Source organism: Rutidosis leptorrhynchoides, chromosome 3, assembly GCF_046630445.1.
Source record: "Rutidosis leptorrhynchoides isolate AG116_Rl617_1_P2 chromosome 3, CSIRO_AGI_Rlap_v1, whole genome shotgun sequence".
Classification (NCBI taxonomy): Eukaryota; Viridiplantae; Streptophyta; class Magnoliopsida; order Asterales; family Asteraceae; genus Rutidosis; species Rutidosis leptorrhynchoides.
The window spans coordinates 303,457,713-303,478,139 of record NC_092335.1 but is presented as its reverse complement, the minus strand read 5'-3'; the positions used below and the strand labels follow the sequence as shown (position 1 = coordinate 303,478,139).

General features: G+C 37.0%; 1 long non-coding RNA gene across 2 annotated transcripts; it reads left to right on the top strand.

The window, feature by feature from the left end:
• The first annotated feature begins 2,524 nt into the window (after window positions 1-2,524).
• Window positions 2,525-6,317, top strand: LOC139897425 (uncharacterized). Of its 2 annotated transcripts, XR_011776567.1 has the most exons (4): window positions 2,525-2,808; window positions 3,670-3,772; window positions 4,118-4,196; window positions 4,281-6,317. It is a non-coding gene; the product is annotated as an uncharacterized lncRNA (long non-coding RNA). The 2 variants fall into 2 exon arrangements; XR_011776566.1 differs by having other exon boundaries at window positions 4,118-6,317.
• Window positions 6,318-20,427: the final 14,110 nt, after the last annotated feature.

Here is a 20,427-nt window from a genome sequence, read left to right as displayed (position 1 = left end):
TCCTTCCAAAAACCCGATGTTATAAACCTCTCAAGTATCATGGCAAAGGTCTTGAAAGTTTACCGGCAAAAAGTTTCTCGAGATGAAGTCTCCAAAAAAAAAATGATGATATTTTCAAGTTCTGAAAAAAGGAGTAGAACTAAATAAGAGAAATGGCGAAGAGAACTCGAACGAAAATGATTATCAAATGAAGAAAAAGTTCAAAAGTGCTTCTCAAAATACTTCAGCACTTCTATCTATCCTAATAAAAGTATGTGTAAAGACTGCATTACCCTTTTATCCCACCCTTCAAAAACAACTTCACTACCACTCCAAAATTCCTTTCCCATCATTGACAAATGACCTATTAAGCTGAGATTACTACCGTTCTCGCATTAGCAGCAAGGATTTGAGTCTTTATCAAGCCTATGACGATGGGTGCAGCATGACTGGCTATGAGCGTACTTCATTTCTTAGATCTATAGGGAACCCTAAACACTTGAGTGATTTGAGTGACCCGTGAAAGCTAGCCAATGTCATGTAACCTCCTCGCATGCTTGCAGAGATAATTTCAATCCTAACATAGATGACTCACCTTATCTTTTTGCTCTTATAATAAAAGCAAACCGCTTAGGCTATTAGAAAAGAAACAGCGAAAAGATTTTTAAAAAATGAGAGTTTGCTTGAGGACAAGCAAAGTCTAAGTGTGGGATATTTGATATCGGCTAAAAAGTCACGTTTTCACCCCGGTATTAAGGCCCAAAAACAAGAAAGATTCGAACTTTGTCGGCAAAATACCCACTTCGTCGGTTAGAATTGAAGAACAAGTAATTACAAAGGCGGTGCAAAAAGAATCAATAGAATCGGAGCTAAAACGAAGATTTTAGAGCAAAAACGGTGAAAGACAAGAAATCAAGTTACGATCCAGGGAATCAAGGCTGACCAGCATCAAATTCGGCCTGCCATACGGGCTGCCATACGGTCTGCCTGTATGGATACGACCTGCCAAATACGCCCCAACACACGGCCCACCATGCGGTCTGCCAGCAATACGGCCTGCCAAATACGCCCCAGCGTACGGCCTGCCATGTGGCCTGCCAGGCGTATTCTGGCAAATTCCAAGTCTATTTAAAGGGTCTTTGTCATTCATTCCAACACACACTTCAATTCACTTCTTTCTCTCTCTTGTACAATATTAGTCATACTCTCAAGGCCTTCGACTCCGTGCGGGAAACCTAGTACCCGGAGAAGAACGCTGAAGATTGTATTAGGAGCGGTCTGGAGTCTTGAAGTTGTCACTTTTGTATTCGGAACTCGTTTAATCTACTGGTACTTCTATCCTTTATCTTATATAATGTTTTATGATATTGTTGCCATGATTAGCGAGTAGTTATCTTTAGTGTATGCTATGATGTAAGCAGTTATAATGCCGAAATAATATTATGGTTTGTGTATGCTGTCGAAATGCTTTCCGATTATGCTTTAAACTCAATCGCTTTTCCAACTAATAGAACGTAGTTTTAGGCTCTGTTATTGGGAAGTCGCGAACCCCAATTCAGAGTACACTATCTGTGTCACCCCTTGGTAAGAGAAGTCTATCGGATACAACGTAAGATCGACAGAGGCACACCGGTTGTAGTAAGTCTACCGAGCTTTAGATTCCGACTGAGGACTCTTTCGTAGTGAAACATCTGACTAGACCCTTAGTACATTGTCGGTCTTAGACCATGCTAGTGTAGTCACCAAGCATATAAACTTCGTACGTGCACGCTGAAGCACAGCAGTTGTTGTAAGCTGTACCTCTGCTAAGTAAGGCCATGGAACACGGTTAGTGTTGACCAGTACACTGCACCATAACGCAGTCTCAAGCATTGCACCCCGCTTGAGGGATTCTTAGTTAATTAAGGAAATGTTTGTTTAGACACATAAAGGATTGGACCGTTAGGATAACCGAACATGTTCATGGAAGTCAACTTGACTTGGCCATGGTGTTCTTTATGGTTGAACTCTTTTTAAGGGCCTAACTATCTTTTACCAATCATTAACGAAAGCATTGAAACACATCACGTCTCTCGGATATGGTAAACCATGTATTCTATTATGCTTAAGAAAGTTTAGACCATTTTGGAATGTTAATACATCACCCAACCGAGTCGCTCAATTGGATGAGCCGTCTGAACGTGTATGCCTGTAGTCAGATTGATCCTGGCGAGTTAATACGTCACCCAACCGAGTCGCTAAATATAAATTTAAAACAGTACCCTCTCCCACGAGTGGCTGATCCTGGCGAGCCGCGACCTGACAACACCGCGCAATTAAAAATCGTCTGTTTCGACCATATCAGTAGCATTTGTCAATTATAACATATCATTTAACAATTTTTCTTTGTCAATTATAACATATCATTTAACAATTTTTCTTTAACAACCCGTGATTTCACGGGTCATTTCAGTGGTCCTCTTCATTCACGAATTTGAAAGGTAAAAAAAACCCCAACTTTCTCCCTGTATTGATCTAAATATCGTTACAACCTTTTACCTTTTACATGAAGCTTAATTATTTTTGATGAGATCTAATAGATCAGGACTCTAAGATATATCGAGTATAGACGGATTATTCTACAATGGATATGACAAATGAATGTAGATGAGTTGTATTTCGATAGAGTTAACATGTTGAATGTCAATACGATAGTCTATGAAAACAGATGATGAATCGTCCAACATAAACAAAAGGTTTGAAGATGATTAAAGTCAAATCCCTTAGCGAATTCAGACGATATCTTGAAGATTATGGTTTATCAATTAAACCTAACATCTACGAAATCAGGTAATCACAACTTATTTCAATATGATGTTTTATATTTAATCGATCATTAGGTTATTATCGATACGTATAAGTTGTTCGTGAAATCATTAGGCTAATATGTTTTTTGATTTATCTTTATTTTAATTTTAATCTTAATTTTAAATTTTAATTGCTTATTGCTTACTCCAGCAAATAGGCATTCTTCTTAATTATTAAGTGTACACAGGTTATGAATATGAATAATTTGGTATGATCATGTAAAAAAAACCCTATCAAGAACTGTTCTCGAAAACCATTTGTGTATGATTCCAAAATTAAAATTCAAATTCATTGTAAATTGAAATATTTGCTACCTTATTGTGGATTTTTTACCACACAGTACACATCACTATAAATGTAACATATTCAGTATAGGTTACCATCTGCCACTGATTTTTGTTGGAAAGGTAAATTACCATGTTCAGTTATAGATTTGTTTACTTACAAATTGATGGATATATGTTATATTATACCATTAAGAAGTCAAATGGGTAATACATATATGTACCTTCCACTTAATGTTGCCAGTTAAATGTGTATGTTAAGTTTTTATGGTTAGATTTGTAATTTGAGTTTGTGTTTGTTGTTTACGGAGAAACATATGCTCATAACATATGCTCATGACGCTCATAATAATTTATGCACTTATTATATTTCAAAAAAACTAACTAGAAGTGCAAGTGATCAAAATATGCGAAGATATTGCAATTGAAAATGAAATAAATATAACATGTGTAAGTATATTTTAACTGGTAATTCAAATGGGTGCTAACACTTTAGTAGTAGATAATGTTTGCATTTTAATGGGCCCAAATCTGTGTTTTGTGTTCCGATATACAACAGTCACGACTGTATCGAGTAAAGTTGGAAGGTTGTCCGGTGGAGGCTACTCACTAAAGTGACTCAGATAAACTTCAATAACAAATCTCAAAAGATATGGCTACGGGTAATTATTTACTCGATTGTATCAAAAATATTCTGAATTTGTTATCACTTTGCATCAGAAAGACACACAATTCACGTATTCAGTTGATAACATGTATTCAACATAGTAAATTAAAAAAGATTAAGTTGGGGTGGAGGTGTACTAGGTTGAATTCGGTAAGTTAATTATAATTTGATCCGAAAGACTTCCCGCTCAAATTGATGTTTTATAATAAACTAACAGTGATTAAACTATTTCCTTCTTAACTGTATATATTATCATATATAAGCAACTATAAGTTTGTGTCGCTATATGAATTGATTACATGTTTTTTAATTCTTATTGATTGAAACTATTTTCATTCAGGGTGAAATTTATTGATTGTCTGGAAGATGATAAATCCCTTTCCATCAATATGAAGTGCAAATATTAACACAACATGTTGGTACGTACTGTTACAACGCAGTTATCAGTTATGTATTCATTATGTTCATTTGACTTTAACTTTGATTCTCAATGTTAATCTCAGTTGGCTACTGAAATGTGAGCCTGCAACTGAGAAACCATTTGATTCCCACTCTTATTAGTAAGTACCAGCCAGTTAATTTATATTCTTTATTAATTTGATTCTACTCTCATTCATGGGCCTAAATTTAAAGGTGCAACTTCTTTTCCATTTTTGTTGTAATTTGTGTGTTTTGGATCTAATAAAGCTAACAGCTTTCTCAATCCACTTGAACAAAAAATGAGTCAACTTTTTGTCAAGAAAGTGATAGTTAAAATAAGGAAACATCTTACAGTAAAACAACTGGTTAGAAAAGTTGTGCAACTGGTTGTGACTTCCAGTTCCTAAACACATGTATGATGCAAGTTAATTTACATCAAATCTGGTGTAGATAAAGAGATTAAAAATTAGTTTGTCATGCGTAATTTACATGAATCACATCTATTTTTAATTATGTATGTCATTACTTATAGATATATGTCTGGTGATGAAATAATTATGTGTATCATAAGTTAAGAATATCATACTGAACTCCACGCCATGATGTGATGTTCACATTTATTTCAGCCCTTAATTCATGTATGAATCTGTGTGTATTCTGTATGTATATGTATATACTTGTATCTGTATTTGTATTTTTAGCTCATTGTTTCCTCTCCTATGGTATCTGATCCTCTAAAGACTTTTTCTTTTTATATACTTGTGGTGGTGTCTAATTTTAATGCATAATTAAGGTTTGATATTAGCTTTATTAAAACCGTGTTTAGTAGCACAATCCATATATGATTTGATTTATTATACTTATCGATTCATTTGTTTTTCCTTTTAGTTTTTTGAAAGAGTGATCTATAAATTGTTGGAGGTTTTGATATTGTTAACTGGTTAATGTCAAGAAATACAAGTCGCTTCAACCTAATGTTGTTGATGTTGATGGTATTGAGCAGAACCTGAAGGTAAGTGCTTGAATGGTTGTTAGTTTTACATTTACGATCTTGGGTTTTATATCTGTAAAGTTATATAATGGTGGCAGGAGCTGATTTAAACGTTTTCTAAGCTTCTGAAATATGTATGGGTCAAATTTCGTCTAATCAGCCTTGTCATGTGTCACTATTCAAGTTTGACCCAAATTTTATTGTTCAACAGATGATTACCATATTAAATCATTAAAACAATCTATTGAATTGTGTTTTTTAATAAGCTTTAGTGTAAAAGGATGTGGGAAACTAAAAGCGTGTAGATAACCATTTTCACAATAAATGCACTTTGCCATTGTGGTAATGGTTTGGACCTTTATATTAATCGTAACACAAATCGTAACATTCATCAGTAACTGGGTTCACATGACCAACTATTGTATAAGCGATTCATGAATTTTTTGTTGCATGTCGAATACTTTAATATGACTTTTATATTGAGTGGTTACCGTATATGATAAACTTCGTATTCTATGGTTTCGGTCTTTCTGAAATATAGTACAGTTGGTGTGTCGATAACTATTGTATAAACTTAAAATATTTCAACAATGATTCAAAATAAGTAAATTGTGATTTTATTCATTTAAAGTTACCCTGCTCGAGCGAGTAGCCCATACATATGTAAATAGGTAAATGGGCGACCCGGGTTAGAATTGCCACGCCCAGTTTTAAGCCTTACAAACTGACTTGGTGTCTGAATTAGGATATTTGTTTTAGGTTGCCAGTGTTGAAGATGTGGACTGAGAGATGAGCACACTGATGTGGGCGTCCCTACTATATCTGGAAATATTTACGTGCTTAGCGGGAAGGATGATATGTTTGTACTGTTCGTGATCTTTCGCCCACAAGAATTCGTGCCTTTACCATCATTTTCACGCAACATGGAGTTATAGAAGAGGTAACTAAACAAGATATATGGTGGAAAGAAATGATGAATGAGTTTTTTTGTCTTTGTATGTTGACATTATCTTAAAGTGGGTAATGTTGTATGAAAAGTGGGTAATGGGAGTTATTCATTCAAACCTTAATGTTTAGCAGTCACAGCATATGTAAAATACTTGATAGAGTTTATTCTCCCTAATCTTCTAATGCAAATATGAAATATCATACCTGATTTATTTATGAATTTCTGTTATTTACATTGCCTGTCTATCAATTTTCATATATGTACATAACCAGCTTGTAATCTTGCCAACATCCGACTTAAGTGTTGTTTACTGTTGACAGAGCGTTAGAAAAGAATTTCTCGCTAAAAGCATGGTTAGCACATTATTTATAAATTGATATCATATTTCATATTGTTTGACTTCATGACTTCAATAGATGGAGATAAAGAACTTCAAAAGAACATAAATGATTTAAGATTCAACTATATAAAAATAATAAGTCATATTTCAAAAGAAAATAAAAGTATTTGCAACATTTAGTTATCACTGAATTTTATTGAATTTAAATACCATTTTCCCCCCGATAAACACGGACACTTCATGAAATGGATGAAGGCCTAGCACATACAAGCAAAAGACAAGGTAACAAACCTAGAAATAAGGGAATCGAGCAACCTAAACCAACAAAACAAACACGACCAACCTAAACCAAACAAACATGACCAACCTAAACATCGAGGTTTAAATAACTCCAATTAGTATACATTTTTCAAATTATAAAATAAACTCGAGGATTAATATAATCCATGCGTTAATTACATTAAAATTAGAATATCAATAATGCAGTATTATGTGTTACATGCTGATAAGTTACACACGTTTACTTTGAAGCAGATCCAACAATTTCATACGATAAACAAACATAATCGGCATTTACTCTACAATTCACAATTACCATAAAGTGTTATTTTCATTTAGTCATCTTTGAGATCTCGACCATCAATTTCTGCTATTTTGATTTGGTGTGCACAGAATAGTGTTTTAATATATATATATATATATATATATATATATATATATATATATATATATATATATATATATATATATATATATATATATATATATATATATATAACCGAGCAAATCATGCGAATACAATGATAATTGACGATAATTGTATAAATTATAGGTTAAATTTTGATTTGCAATTGGAAAAATTGTGGTTGTTTAGAATGAGGGGGAGGTGTTATGCAACGAGGCAATGAAAAACGCTACCATGACACTACAACTAACATGAATGGATTGTCATTGGACTTGACAACACCGAGTTATGGATCAACTCAGCACGTGTAGAATAGTTGTTGCAGACTCAAATTCGATTCTATGTTCGGGAAAAATAACCAAATGCTAATATTTGTATTTGAAACATAAACACCTCATACCACATTTTATTGAGACTATTTTATCTATAAACTCAATTAAATTTTGCACCGTTATTTTATCCACACACGAGCTCTATCAACCATCTTAAGATATAGATATATACCACCACTGGAAATTTTTTAGTTTCTTAACAAACTAACAAATACTATATAAAATATGATTATTTTGACAATTCAAGTTTTGATTCGCCTCTAAAAAATCTCGCGAATTCGCGAGTCTTAAGCTAGTAATAATAATAATGATGATGTAATTAATTAAATCAGAGTTATGCACCCACAAAGTTATTCTCCCTCATGGCCACGGAGGTTCGCCTGCAATGACTCCGGGCTGCTCGCAAAGCGGGTAGTCGCCCTGGGATTAGTCAGTTAAAAAATGTTGGATACCCAGGTTACAAAAAAAAAAGTCTTATTTACATGGTACTATTATTTATAATAATGAAATCATTATAGTCGATCCGGTTCGATTTTAACAGTTAATTTTTTATTCAAACTATAGTCGAACCAGATAATCTGGTTTGGCTAAAACATAAACCGTAACAACTCAAACCGGCCAAACCAACCCACATACACGAGTTTGGCCGGTTTGACCGGTTTAAACGGTTCGATGAACACCCTATTATCAGCCCTTCGTTGTAACAACCCAACCCGTTAACCAACCAATAACGCGAAATAAAAAAAAATAAAAAAAAAATTTGCTGCAACAGCATATGGCGCGGCGCGCCAAACAGGCCTGTCCAAAAAGTCATGAAATGCGAAAATGTTTGACCACTTCCCGACGTATTTAGACAAAACGCTTTTCACAACCTATTCATATATGAAAAACTAACACGTTCCATTCATAAAATAAGTTTTACGAGGCCGGGCCTACATCGGCCGTTTTACGACTTTCATACGAAAATACAAGTTTTCAATCACACGACTATTAACACAAAATAAAGCCAAGCATGGCGATTGGGGATACGCTACCCAATCCTAATCAATCCAAAAGCAAGCCTTCTAAAGCAACTACGCGAGTCCACTAGTCTCACGCTTACCCGAGCCACCGCATCCATGCAAATCTATAAAAAGGTAAACAACGAGAGGGTAAGCTAATGCTTAGTAAGTGAGAATATACTACATACATATATATGCATAAAATGGACACGCCACACAAAACCAAATACCGCATACCGGAGCATCCAAGCATAAAGGCAAGCTAGTCTAAGCATACCATATGATCACTAAGCAACAATGTAACATCCCGCATTTTTCCGTTAAATTATTTTAACGCCCGTCTTTTTCTTTTTAAATAATACCCTTCATATCTAGATTCGTATCCTTTGTTAAGTAACATTTTAAATATTCTCGTTATCGGATTTTTAATATCTCCCGTACTTCCGTGTAATTTAAAATAATTCGTTTGGTCAATTCACGCACCCGCAACCGAACGCGAGGGACTAGTTTCGCCATTGGAGCAAAGATGTGACTAGCTTGACTAGTCAACACCCACCTCCCCATTTTCCTTTTCATTTTCATTTCCATTTTCTTTCTATACTTTCCAATTTTCTCTCAAACACCACTACAAAGAATCATCATCTAAATTCGGATTTGGAAGCTTCAACCAAAACAAAATACATATTTGGAATCCTCTCTTCATCCTCTTCAATTTGATACCAACTTCATCTCATTTGGGTAACTTTCTAAAATCACTAATTTTATGTGTTCTTGAGATTTTTGAGTTATAAAGTTGTTAATTAGTGTCTATGGCTCATTGTGATGTCGTGTATGTAATTTGTATGCTCGATTCGTTGTTTTTGGTGTAACTAGTTCAATATGAAAATTACTTGCTAAATCCTTGATTTTGGATGATCAAATGTTGTTAGATTGTTAAAGTGCATGTTTTAAAAGTGTTACTAGTATCATTAGCTTCGTTTTGATGTATAGGTTGATTAAGGAAACTCCAAGAACATGATTAGTGATTTTGTGAACTTGGATTAGGGTTTGATAAGCTTTAGATGAACTTTTGATGCACCAAATGCTATGAAATATTGTAGATAAGAATTTTGTTGCAATGTGTGTATGATTACCTTCGAAACGGCATATCATACATGTAAATTGGTTGCCCGAATCATAAAATGCGTTTTAGAACTTGAAACTTTGATTATGAATGTTTAATGCGGTTTTTGGTTGTTGTTAGTGATGAATTGCTTGATGAAATGTGCTTAGTTGTTTTCCTTGTCAAATTACCTTTCTAATGATATAGGTTATGCGTTTTAAGTGTTTTCGGTGCATGAAATGTGTTATATTGTATTTTGGTTCGTGACTCGGACCATTTTTCTGCAAACTGCATGATTCCCAGGTATTGCGCGCCGCGCATTTACCCGCGCGCCGCGCAGAATCAGAGATCCCAGATGTTTGCCTTCTTGGTTGAGTTCTGACCAGAAATTGCACTTGGGTGCGCGCCGCGCAACCCAGTGCGCGCCGCGCAAAAGCCCCAGGCCACTCTCTTTTGTTTTTAAATGTCACAAAAATGTTTCCGCTTAACTAAAACTCCGTTTAACATGAAACTTGACTATTAGGCTCTTATATGACTTCTCGTCTTGGGAAAATTGTCGGATACTCGACCCGACCCCGTTGACTTTGACTTTGACCAAGTTTGACTTTTAGTCAAACTTAACCAAACGATTATACAATCGTTCTAACATACTTAAATACTTGTATCGTGCATGAAACTTGACAAATTGATTCACATGCTATATTAATCGAGTCGTAACGAGCCATAGGACTAATTGAACATCTTTGACCGTTTGTGTTTACCGTTATTGATACAACCTATATGTTTAGGTCAAGACTAGCTTTGTCTTTGCACGCGTCTACTTGTTGAAGTACTTTATTAACTCTTGCACTCAAGGTGAGATCATAGTCCCACCTTTTCAACAACTTTTATACTTTTAAATCGTGAGCTGAGAAAACATATACTTTGTTACATCTTGTACTACTTACTTTTATGTTTTGAACACAAGTGTGAAAACAAACATTCCACGTGCGAGTTAGAACAAAAATGCCTCAATTCGATTATCATTAGTTACACTTGCAGGGTGTAAGCGAGAACTTATATTGTGTGGCCATACGGGTTTAACAAACCCTCATTCGGACGGTTCGCTACCGTTATGCGGATGAAATATATTTTTGTGTTTTAGTGTGGGTTCTAGCACTGTGTGATGGGGTAACGTTGGTTAAGTTTTGATAATTGAGTGCTCGCGTATAACAACACTTTTGGAATGCAAATGATTTGGATAATCTACGTTATGGAAATACAAAATCTTGTGGTTCAAAAACAACGTTTAATACTTACTAAACCTATGATTTCACCAACGTTTTCGTTGACAGATTCTTCTATGTTTTCTCAGGTTATGAATGCTTAGTGATACATGCTTCCGCACTCTTTTGATACTTACTTGGATGTCGAGTATACATGCACTTTGGAGCATCTTTTGAACTTATTTAAACTGTGTCGCATAGTTTTCATTTGTACTTATAACGTTGTAACTTAACTTGTGGTCAATTATCTTTGTAAACTTTGAAACAATCTTTACACTTGAATGGATGCGACATATTTTGGGTCAAACGTCTGTTTTAAAGACTTATGACCAGGTAATGGGACTTACGTAGTCGACGCCGTCACTTGACGATTTGTCGGGGTCGCTACAAGTGGTATCAGAGCCTTGGTTGTAGGGATTTAGAGTTCATTTGTGTCCACCCCGAGTCATAGGGTACATAGGTGAATCTAGACTACAACCGGCATATAGACTGAAGTAGGAATTACTTGACTATTTGTGCAGCTATACTCGAACTCTTCTATCATATCTAACTCGTATTCGATCTTGATCTTACGTTGATAAATTTTGTTGACGCGCCACCTTGACTTTATGAGGTAATGTTAAATGCACATGAGAATCAGGGTAATATAATTTCCGGGATTATATTACGGTGATTCATATGGACATTCCGACATTATGACATAAAGAATTTAAGGCGAGTCAAGGAAAATTTTCTCTACATCATCATTCCCTATCATGATTAGTATTATTGAGAATACTAATCAACGATATTCTTGTATCTTGAAGGAACAATGCCTCCCCGTCGCGGGCCACGTAATGAAACTTCCGAACAAGCTTTTCAACGCATGATAGCCACCGCCATAGGTGCGGCTATGGCTAGTATCTCCTCCGACATCAATAACAACCACAACCACAACAACCATGGAGCCGGTAATTCAAACGAGGGTTGCTCCTACAAAACTTTCATGGGGTGCAAACCTCACACCTTCGATGGGACCGGAGGACCGGTTGTGCTCACCCGATGGTTTGAGCAAACAGAAGCCGTTTTTAGCATAAGCGGTTGTCGGGACCAAGACAAAGTCAAATATTCCACCCACACTTTTGCCGGTATCGCCCTCACATGGTGGAATACGTATGTGCTGTTGGTGGGTATCGATGAAGCTCACACTCTCTCTTGGGCCGACTTAAAGAAAAAGATGATCACCGAATACTTCCCGCGCGAAGAGACCCGTAAGCTCGAACACGAACTAAGAACTTTAAAAGCGGTCGGGAATGACCTAAAGGCATATAATCAACGATTTTCTGAGCTATCCTTGATGTGCCCAAACCTCGTGACCCCCGAACCTCTAAGGCTTGAACTTTACATGGATGGTCTTCCCAAGAGCATCAAACAAGGAGTAATGTCATCCAAACCCAGTAATCACCAAGAGGCCCTGAATATGGCCCGTCAATTGATCGAAACGGTAGACGAGATTGAAGTGCCGGCACCTAAAGCCGAGGATGAGTCGGGTGACAACAAAAGAAAATGGGAAGCCCCCCAATCGAGTAACTACCACAACAACTTTGCCAAGGAACCTCTCACCCCCGTCGGCAAGAAAAGTTATGCCGGGACACGACCTTTTTGCAACAAATGCCACAAGCATCATTTTGGTGAATGTGGCAAGCTAATTTGCCATCGGTGCCAAGGTAGTGGTCATATTGCCAAGTATTGTGGAAGTACCGCCCCCGTCACTCAAAAGGGGCCCGACGCACCAAAGCCGAGTATTTGCTACAAATGTGGCCAATCGGGTCATTTTAGGAATTAATGCCCAAAGAATAAAGCAAAAACCAACGCGCGCCGTTGAACTTACAACATCGACACCTAGGATGCCCGAGACGATGATGGACTAGTCACGGGTACGTTTCTTCACAACAAACCGTATATTTCATACTTATTCGATTCGAGTACCGTTAGACGTTTTATAACCAAGGATTTGACTCGTGCTCTTTATATTCCACCTCTTTTCCCCAGATACTACTTAGACGATTTAAGTGACCGACGGAAAATATTGTGTGCCTATAAATTTTATCGGAGGATATGCGTTAAGAAATTGGACTCGACACCTATAGAACTAAGGAACTCAAAACCTATTCATTAAGGAGAAATTGTTGCCCTACATTTATGTATAGATTATTGTGAACTAAGTAATTTTCGGTTGGAAACCAATACTCTCTTCCTCGTATCCATTACCTCATGATTATTTGCGTGGATCCCGTGTATTCCAAATCGACCTCCGTTCTGGTTATCATCAATTGGGGGTTAAGGGAGACGATGTCTCCTAAGCCATTTCCGAACTCGCAACGTTAGTTGTAAATCTCTCTTAGTACCGTTTGATTTATTTAGGACTCCGTCCGTATTCATGAACCTCCTAAACCACGTATGCAACTTATCTAGACAAATCTGTTATCGTATTTATAGATGACATCTTAACTTATTTAAGTAAAGAAGGAAAACGAACAACATCACCATCTTACGCTCGAACTTTTGAGAAAAGAGCAACTTTATACCAAATTCTCCGAGTGAGAATTTCTGTTGAACGAAGTCCAATTTTCTAGACCATGATGTTAATGGTCAAGGCATTACAATCAATCTCGAAATCAAGCCACATGTAATCAGGAAACTCTCCCAACTCAGACTTGTATTCGTAAAAATCTTAGATCTCACCGGTTGTTACCGAAGATTCATTTCTGACTTTTCTTGTGTTACACAACTTTAAACCTCTTCATGTCTGAGCCTTGAACGTGATTCTTCACACCAACCTTCCTAGCTAAATTCGTATAGCACTAGATGGAACTCAAACATGGAAATATTTCTACTTGAACGCCGAAAGGCATACTCTCTCGACTCAAAATCAACGTAACTAAAATTCGTTATTTTGCGCGAAGAATTCGAATACTAAATTATGGATCCGATCAACTTTCTCGTCATCACGTACCACACTACATACCTATGTTATTTCACCGTTACCGTCTGATATTACTGGAATTTAAGATAACACACAATCCAACGATACTTCACTCTTCTTTGACTTAACGCCCTTGCGTTGCTGATAATCGTCCAACCATTATTCAACCCCGAACTATACAATTACGTGTACTATCTCGTTTCTCTTTCAGACTTCATTTTTTTTTGACAACTAGAGGCACGTTATGGCAACCTCGAGATGTAAGCTCATCCTATTCTAAGTCCTCGTTTCACTCCTATCTTTATCGCTCGCACTTCCGTTTAAGGGAACTCCTTGTAACATTTCTCCATGGATAGAGAAATTCCTCATATTACCTTAGTATTCGCCACGAGGGTGAATAGTCCTAACGAACATTTTTTTTTTCTTCGAACCCTAACTGACTTGTTCAAACATATCTTAAGAGATCCTATTCTAACACGGTGTACCATTGCCAATTACCTCGGATCAAAATACTCGTATCGCTTCTAGTTTTGCAAGAAACCTTGGAAACCCACTTAGACATGTGTACCGCGTATCTTCCACAACCCGACGAACCGAACAAACGAACGATTTGCGTCTTGGAAAGACATGTCACAAACTCGTATTGTCACCTTTAGTAGATCACTCTTACAACAGTAGTTACCACTCGTGTGTTCACGCGCACTTTCCGAAACCCTATATGACCGCTAATGTCATACCCCTGTTCATTTAACCAAAGCATCAACCACCGAAATCTGAACTCCATCAAGAAACAATAATTGAAATCATTCAAATCCGAGGAGGGCTCGAGACGATCCGTAGTCGCCAAAAGAGTTATACCAAACTTAGATGAAAACCTCACAAATCCCGGTGTGTAACCGCGTAATATTGAGAAACCGCACCTTGGAAAGGTGTAATCCATTTTGGGAAATCGAGAAAGGCTATAGCCGCAATATTGAACCTTTTGAAACCTTGGGGCGTATTGGAATCGCTTCCTACCGTTTAGAACTTCCGACTCAATTAAGTTTCCGTTTACCTTACATTTCGTGTAACAAACATAGAAACGTGTCCTGCGGAACAGGAACGTGCAATTCTTCTAAATGCACCAACTATTGAAGACAAACTTCTCTTCATAGGAAAACCAGTTGAAACCGGGGATCGTAAAAATCCAAATTCATGAGAACACTCAAGGACGTACCTTCACTTATTCATAGCATTGACATCTCCGGTCTCGAGTGAGAGGTATCGATTATTATTTCCAACTAAATTTCGGGACGAAATTTCTTTTGAGGTGTGGATAATGTAACATCCCGCATTTTTCCGTTAAATTATTTTAACGCCCGTCTTTTTCTTTTTAAATAATACCCTTCATATCTAGATTCGTATCCTTTGTTAAGTAACATTTTAAATATTCTCGTTATCGGATTTTTAATATCTCCCGTACTTCCGTGTAATTTAAAATAATTCGTTTGGTCAATTCACGCACCCGCAACCGAACGCGAGGGACTAGTTTCGCCATTGGAGCAAAGATGTGACTAGCTTGACTAGTCAACACCCACCTCCCCATTTTCCTTTTCATTTTCATTTCCATTTTCTTTCTATACTTTCCAATTTTCTCTCAAACACCACTACAAAGAATCATCATCTAAATTCGGATTTGGAAGCTTCAACCAAAACAAAATACATATTTGGAATCCTCTCTTCATCCTCTTCAATTTGATACCAACTTCATCTCATTTGGGTAACTTTCTAAAATCACTAATTTTATGTGTTCTTGAGATTTTTGAGTTATAAAGTTGTTAATTAGTGTCTATGGCTCATTGTGATGTCGTGTATGTAATTTGTATGCTCGATTCGTTGTTTTTGGTGTAACTAGTTCAATATGAAAATTACTTGCTAAATCCTTGATTTTGGATGATCAAATGTTGTTAGATTGTTAAAGTGCATGTTTTAAAAGTGTTACTAGTATCATTAGCTTCGTTTTGATGTATAGGTTGATTAAGGAAACTCCAAGAACATGATTAGTGATTTTGTGAACTTGGATTAGGGTTTGATAAGCTTTAGATGAACTTTTGATGCACCAAATGCTATGAAATATTGTAGATAAGAATTTTGTTGCAATGTGTGTATGATTACCTTCGAAACGGCATATCATACATGTAAATTGGTTGCCCGAATCATAAAATGCGTTTTAGAACTTGAAACTTTGATTATGAACGTTTAATGCGGTTTTTGGTTGTTGTTAGTGATGAATTGCTTGATGAAATGTGCTTAGTTGTTTTCCTTGTCAAATTACCTTTCTAATGATATAGGTTATGCGTTTTAAGTGTTTTCGGTGCATGAAATGTGTTATATTGTATTTTGGTTCGTGACTCGGACCATTTTTCTGCAAACTGCATGATTCCCAGGTATTGCGCGCCGCGCATTTACCCGCGCGCCGCGCAGAATCAGAGATCCCAGATGTTTGCCTTCTTGGTTGAGTTCTGACCAGAAATTGCACTTGGGTGCGCGCCGCGCAACCCAGTGCGCGCCGCGCAAAAGCCCCAGGCCACTCTCTTTTGTTTTTAAATGTCACAAAAATGTTTCCGCTTAACTAAAACTCCGTTTAACATGAAACTTGACTATTAGGCTCTTATATGACTTCTCGTCTTGGGAAAATTGTCGGATACTCGACCCGACCCCGTTGACTTTGACTTTGACCAAGTTTGACTTTTAGTCAAACTTAACCAAACGATTATACAATCGTTCTAACATACTTAACTACTTGTATCGTGCATGAAACTTGACAAATTGATTCACATGCTATATTAATCGAGTCGTAACGAGCCATAGGACTAATTGAACATCTTTGACCGTTTGTGTTTACCGTTATTGATACAACCTATATGTTTAGGTCAAGACTAGCTTTGTCTTTGCACGCGTCTACTTGTTGAAGTACTTTATTAACTCTTGCACTCAAGGTGAGATCATAGTCCCACCTTTTCAACAACTTTTATACTTTTAAATCGTGGGCTGAGAAAACATATACTTTGTTACATCTTGTACTACTTACTTTTATGTTTTGAACACAAGTGTGAAAACAAACATTCCACGTGCGAGTTAGAACAAAAATGCCTCAATTCGATTATCATTAGTTACACTTGCAGGGTGTAAGCGAGAACTTATATTGTGTGGCCATACGGGTTTAACAAACCCTCATTCGGACGGTTCGCTACCGTTATGCGGATGAAATATATTTTTGTGTTTTAGTGTGGGTTCTAGCACTGTGTGATGGGGTAACGTTGGTTAAGTTTTGATAATTGAGTGCTCGCATATAACAACACTTTTGGAATGCAAATGATTTGGATAATCTACGTTATGGAAATACAAAATGTTGTGGTTCAAAAACAACGTTTAATACTTACTAAACCTATGATTTCACCAACGTTTTCGTTGACAGATTCTTCTATGTTTTCTCAGGTTATGAATGCTTAGTGATACATGCTTCCGCACTCTTTTGATACTTACTTGGATGTCGAGTATACATGCACTTTGGAGCATCTTTTGAACTTATTTAAACTGTGTCGCATAGTTTTCATTTGTACTTATAACGTTGTAACTTAACTTGTGGTCAATTATCTTTGTAAACTTTGAAACAATCTTTACACTTGAATGGATGCGACATATTTTGGGTCAAACGTCTGTTTTAAAGACTTATGACCAGGTAATGGGACCTACGTAGTCGACGCCGTCACTTGACGATTTGTCGGGGTCGCTACAAACAAGCTAAAGATACATCAATAAAATATAAGTTCACCAACAACGATGTGAACAATGCCAATAAGCTACACCCGGAGGGTTAGCTACATCACGACAATACAACATTATATAAATACAATATATATATATATATATATATATATATATATATATATATATATATATATATATATATATATATATATATATATATATATATATATATATCGAATAACATAATTTGCTTACGCTTACAACACAATAACCATGGTTAACCAATCGCACAAGGGAATGGCGCTCGCGAAAACGCCATCGGTGTTCATAACATCCGTTAGGGTACTTAACACCTCGTATCACTAACCCCTAGGGTGGCACCTTAACACCTCGACACTTCACCTCGAGTGGCATCTTAACACCTCGATGCTTCACTCATTATTTTACGGAGTGGTGTCTTAACACCTCGACACTACACCCCTAGGTGGCATCTTAACACCTCGATGCTTCACCCCGAGTGGCATCTTAACACCTCGATGCTTCACTCATCACGTGAAACGTGGTGTCTTAGCACCTCGACACTACACATTTCACGCTACAACAATAGATACATTATATACCTACACATATAATTATTCCACTCACTATATTAACCCTTCGTCATTGGGGTTATATAAGTCCACATCACACGCCCATGTGATAACGTACACACAAAGTGTGCACCTCGCCAACATGGTCAACCAAAACGCACAACCGTGCCAATTGAACCTATACACAAGTCCAACAATTACACCTATACGAGAAGCGAGCTCTACAAGCGAGAACCCCTTCTCCCGACCCGCACCCATCCTACACATACATATGCATATAGGATATTAACACTCACCTTGTCGCCTTGAAGAATGCTACCGAATAATCCGCAATCGCCGATGAAATGTACCTAATCCATTTATCACATAACAAGTAACACAATTAGGGTGGATATACAAATCAATCCAAATTGACAACTAGTGCAATTTCAACCCAAGTGCACTTCCAAGCACAAACCGCGCCCAAACTAAACCAATAATCACTAACACAAGTGAGAATGGTCCTAATATGCCAATCAAACCCAATCATAGGTGTTAAATACCTATCTTGCCCAAAATGACACTTAAACCCTAATTTGACCCATAAGAAGTCAATATCACGCCATTAGCAAGTTTTGACACCAAAACATATTTAACTCGGTTCTATGCTTCAACTTAATCCATTTTAAGTTTATAAACCTTATTAAATCGGCAATTGAGTCATAATCATCAACAAACCCTAATTTTGACTCTAGTCAAAGTTAGTCAACCATAAGAACCCTAATGGTTTCCAAAACACCAATAATCACTAACACTAGTGATTATACACCATTTACAAGTCTTAAACATGGTTAAATCATTAACCAACCCAAAACCCGCCAAATATCAAAATAGCAAGTTTTCATAAACCCTCTTCATCAACCAAATGGGTTTTACAACTAACAATCTCAAACCCTAACTTGAATATCAAATCTAACAAATGAAATTCGGAGTTAGAACTTACCAATACCACCAAAATGATGTCGTTGATGAGTAGAACAAATTTAAAACCCGAGCTTTGGTGAGAATCCAACTCCTTCTTCTCCAATTCAAGCTCTCTCACTCTAGAACCCTTCCTCTCTCTCTAGATATGGATGAGAGTGTTTGTGTGGGTGAGAAATGAACTCCAATGGAGTTCTAGATCAGTTTTGGTGACCCTAAACCGATCCTAAATGAAAAGACCAAAGTACCCATCATTTAAACCTTTTAAAAAGGCTGAAAATTGCATCAGCAGCAATCGGAGCGTCGCGCCAAATGGTGGAGCGCCGCTCCAACCTGCAGGTCAGTTTTTTCAGAAACTTGTTTTGGCCATAACTTTTTGACCGTAGCTTCGTTTTCGATGAATCAAATATCGTTGGAAACGTAATAAGATTTCCTTTCCAATGGTAAGGCTTTGAAACATCAACACAAACTTTATTTGGGGTTGAAAAGATACGTACACACCTTGTCACTTCAGACAACGTCCAGTTTCCTTCGGCGTTCGAGCAAGCAACACGTACACTTCATACACGCATCGTACACCATAAATACATTATGTACAATAAATATTTGGGTCTTACAACTCTCCCCCACTTAAACTCGATCACGTCCTCGTGATCTTCTCCACTTAACCAATCCGAAACTACTCAACGGCCCTCAATCCAAAGTTCCAATCCGAACTTTCCTAGACAATTCTTCCCAATGAATCACCTTTAACAACTAAAATCGTCACCCGCGATTTATCAAAACCACTATTCGAGCACTAAAACCTGCTCTTTTCCCCATATCGGGAAAAAACTCAACCAATCTCGTACCGAGATATCAATTCCTTATCGTACCTTTACCAAGGACAACGCTAAAAGTGACCAAGTCTCAACCTAAAGTAAACATTTCGAACGTCGAAGATCGAACCACATGAATCCTTACGGATTATACTTACCACTAAACATCCTTTGTAGTGCGCAATACAACCAATACGCAACTATCCTAACATCATAAGCAACGGCTAAAACCAAAAGTGCCCAAAACAACTATGGCAACGCTAATCCTAAGGTGTCCAAAATCGACTATTGTCACACTCGTAACAACATGTGAGCGAAACACGGCTATCGCAATCACTAATCACACAACACCGGATGAAGTCAGCGGACCCCGTCAACGGTCATGCTTCACCGATATAACACTACACCCATGATGAAGTCAGCGGACCCCGAAGGTCATGCTTCACCAATCAACGCCCTTTTGGCCTCGAATAACGAGTAAC